Source organism: Muntiacus reevesi, chromosome 16, assembly GCF_963930625.1.
Source record: "Muntiacus reevesi chromosome 16, mMunRee1.1, whole genome shotgun sequence".
In the NCBI taxonomy this organism is placed as follows: domain Eukaryota; kingdom Metazoa; phylum Chordata; class Mammalia; order Artiodactyla; family Cervidae; genus Muntiacus; species Muntiacus reevesi.
Window position 1 is genome coordinate 12078917 of NC_089264.1, and position 4082 is coordinate 12082998.

The following is a 4082-nucleotide window of genomic DNA, read 5'->3' on the forward strand; positions in this document are numbered from 1 at the left end:
AGCTCCAGGTGTGCACTCTGTACTCGTCCCGTCCTCTGCTGAGCGAGCATCCTCAGGCTCTGGGGGCGGGACAGCAGCAGGTGCAGGGCCACAGTATGCATGCTCAGTCGCTTTGGTCCTGTTTGCCTCTTTGCAATGTTATGGACTGTAGTCCATCAAGCTCTTCTGTCCATGAGATTCTCCAGGCACGTATGCTGAGTGGGTGGCCATTTCCTTCTCCAGAGGATCTTCCTGACCCATCAGTCAAACCCACATCTCCTGCAACTCCTGCCTTAGCAGGTGGATTGTTTATCACTGAGCCACCAGGGAAGCCCCATAGTATGAATGGAGGTCCTCAGCTCTCCACATGAAAGGTCACTTGCTGACACAGAACACCCACATAGGTCTGTGTGAGGAGCAGGAAATACACTTGTGCTTTTCAGATCACTTATTTTGAGACATTTATTTTCACCCTAAAAATTGGTCCTGCAACTAGAGTGGTCTTCTAACAGAATCCTGCAATAAATGCCATCATTCAGGGGATGGCAGAAATTGATGGAGGAAACTGGAAAGATGGAGAGCTATTTATGCAGTGGCAACTGATTTGAAAAGAAACTTGGCTGCCAATAACTAAGTACCTGCCAAACTTGCAGCTCTAAATTAGAATGTTGTGTTAGCTCATTACTGGCTGTTTTTAGCATGCTGTTGGAAGAAAGATGGACTCAGGCAAGAATTGACCAGTTTGCAAGCAAACATGAAAGGAAATAAAGAGAATGCAGCTATCCGGGTTTTGTCACAATTGTAAAGTCTGCCTAATTCTAGAACTCAAACACTAATAGGTAACTGAAAAGGTTTTGAACAGCAGAGGTTCTTTGTTTTCAATTAAACAACATGAGTTAGTCCTGGAACAAAAATCAGAATAAAGGACATTTCCTTTCCACCTAAGCCTGTTAAGATCAATTTAAGATAGTCATCATTAAGTTAAGAGAAAGATGTAGGGCAACAAAGCTAAGAAATAAAGCAGACCCGAGAATGAGTCTGGGATATTAAATGTTTGGGTGTAAGTCCTCATCTATGAAACTGCCTGAAACAGGAAGCTACTTTAAGTTATGGAGGGAGGAAGTGATACTGTCGAAGAACCCAGAATGCTGAATTAAAATGTTGTATATGGTACAGCCACTATAGAGAATAGTATGGAGTTTCCTTAAAAAACTAAAAATAGACCTAACATATGATCCAGCAATCCCACTCCTTGGCATATAACAAGATAAAACCAGAATCCGAAAAGATACATGCACCCCAGTGTTCACAGGAGCAGTATTCATAGTAGCCAAGACACGGAAGCGGCCTGGATGTCCTTTGCTAGAGGAACAGATACAGATTCGGTACATAAACAATGGACTATTACTCAGGCATGAAAAAGAATGAAATAATGTCATTTGTGGACCTAGAGATTATCATTCTAGTGAAGTCAAAGAAAAACAAGTATCACTAGATATCACTTACATGTAGAATCTAAAAAAAAAAAAAGATACAAATGAACTTATTTACAAAACATTCACAGACTTAGAAGACAAACTTAAGGTTATCAAAAGGGAAAGGTACAAGGGAGGGATAAATTAGGAGGTTGGGATTAACGTATACACACTGCTGCTGCTGCTAAGTCACTTCAGTCGTGTCCGACTCTGTGACCCCATAGACGGCAGCCCACCAGGCTCCCCCGTCCCTGGGATTCTCCAGGCAAGAACAATGGAGTGGGTTGCCATTTCCTTCTCCAATGCATGAAAGTGAAAAGTGAACGTGAAGTTGCTCAGTCAAATCCGACTCTTCGCAACCCATGGACTGCAGCCTACCAGGCTCCTCCGTCCATGGGATTTCCCAGGCAAGAGTACTGGAGTGGGGTACCATTGCCTTCTCCATCATATAGACACTACTACATGTAAAATAGATAATTAGCAAAGACCTACTATATAACACAGGAAACTCTACTCAAAACTCTGTAATAACCTGTAGAGGAAAGAATCTGAAAAAGAATAGATACACTAAGTTCCCCATATATGAACCTTCAAGTTGTAAACTTTCAAAGACACAAAAGTGCATTCACAAAGTCCAATCCCTTAAGTTAGTTCACGTTTCTGCCATTATCTGTAGAAGTTTGGTACTTAGGCAAATTTTGTTGGACTTACAAACAAACAGACTTATGAACACACTCTTGGAATGAACTCATTGTATATAGGGGACTTGCTTATGTATACATATAGCTGAATCACTATGTATACATCTGAAACTATCATCATGTAAATCAACTATACTCCAATATAAAATAAAATTAAAAAAAAAAAAAAAAACAGCTCAATGCTCATGAAAAAAAATCCTGTTAAATGTTTAAGCATTATCCTCAAACCCCAACATTTACACAAACAGAAAGCTGAACAGAGGCAAAGGACATTCTCCAGCATTCACTCCATCATGGCTATTTCCACAAGTAGAATCGCTACCAGAGGGCTGGTTCCATATTCAATCAAGAGACACTTCCCCCACCTCCCACCCACCCCCTGGCCAGCACAGAGGGACTGCACAATGTCACAAACTCAGCATGATTTCAACTTTGCCAGGGAGTAGGGACTGCTGTGTGAGTCCCATTTTTCCTCTGAATTGTTGAATGCCCCCAAATTTTCAGACCTTATCGCAGTAAAAGAGTTCATCACTGGCACCATCCTGCCACTCCAGAGTTTGGCTGCAGTCACAGAGCACCGGGGCGCAGGGCGAGCACCGGGGCTGGGTATCCAGGACTTTACCCCAGTGCATTGCAATCTCAGGTGGGAAACTTACCTGTGCGTGAGGCCAGAGCTCTGCATGGGGCCAGGAAAGGCCAGGCAACCACAACATGCCTGGATGAACTTAAAGACACTAGCCTGGGATTCTTAGTTTTCCAAGATCTCTACACTCAAAACCCTTAATCACTCCAGCTCCAGTGTCTGGGCTTTCCCTAGTTTTGTGAGGATTTAATTCTGATGATGGAAAGGCAAAGGACTTAATAACTTGCTTCAATATCATTTAATATTGACTGAAATGTGAACCAGATGGTATTACAGCCATGGAAGAAAATCCAAGTTTATAGAAGAACCTAATGGATGAACACCCAGTCTGCACCAGTATTTTATTTGTACTCCCTCTTCCAGTCTGTGGGGACCTCTTTGCCCGACTTCAGAACTATTGCTATGAGCTCAGAAGTGGTGACTCTGGAAAAGGAGCACTGTTATGCCATGCACAGGAAAACTTCCAGTGACAAACTCCCCCTGCTTGTCTCAGGAAGGTCCTGGATTCTCTGAATGGGATTACTGAAACCCAGAGAGGAAGGCACTTTTCAGGTAACCCTCACAGCTGAAACCTATGCTTGATATGTGTCTTGGAGGAGAAAGGAGTTATACTTGCTCTTGGCTCAGCATCATTATATCTCCAGCCTGTTTTTGGTTTTATTTGGCAGTGACATTGCAGATAAACTCCATTTCTTGAATGACAGGATATATACATAGGAAAAAGATATCATTATGATATTTGGTTACCCAATTTCCTTCAAATGTCAAGTCCAGAAATGTCCAAGTCATCCCAGACAGAACATTTTCAGAATTCAGACGATATTGTGATAAATGACATCAAAGTCTCAAGCTTTATAATTATAAAAGACTCTCTTCATCATTCCCCAAAGGAAACAGCAAAATACAGCAAATTGAGCTCACTAATATTTTTATAAATCCAACTCAGAGGAAAGATGCCATTGTCAGCTGTTTTATTCATCTTAACTTGTGCATTATGAATAAATTTTACAATTTTTTTTTCTGTTAAAAAAAACAAAGATGATTACCTCGATGGAGGTTTGGAGTGTCTCAGGAGGGAGAAGTCAGAAGTGGGATATTGATAGGTTTCAAAGTTTGGGATCAATTGGTTTAGGGCAGGTCATTCAAGGCGAAGAAGCACTTGAGACAGGCAAAGTAGGCGCTAGATCAGTCTAGGAGAGGTATCTGTAAGTGAAAGGGAAGATCTTGAAGCAAATTCTTGATATGTAAGGTGTTGTAACATTTGAGTTATTTACCCAGGTGACA

The 4082-nt window shown here is 41.6% G+C and overlaps 1 pseudogene; it reads left to right on the top strand.

Moving 5' to 3' along the window:
• Nucleotides 1–3113: 3113 nt before the first annotated feature.
• Nucleotides 3114–3633, top strand: LOC136148123 (popeye domain-containing protein 3 pseudogene; annotated as a pseudogene).
• Nucleotides 3634–4082: the final 449 nt, after the last annotated feature.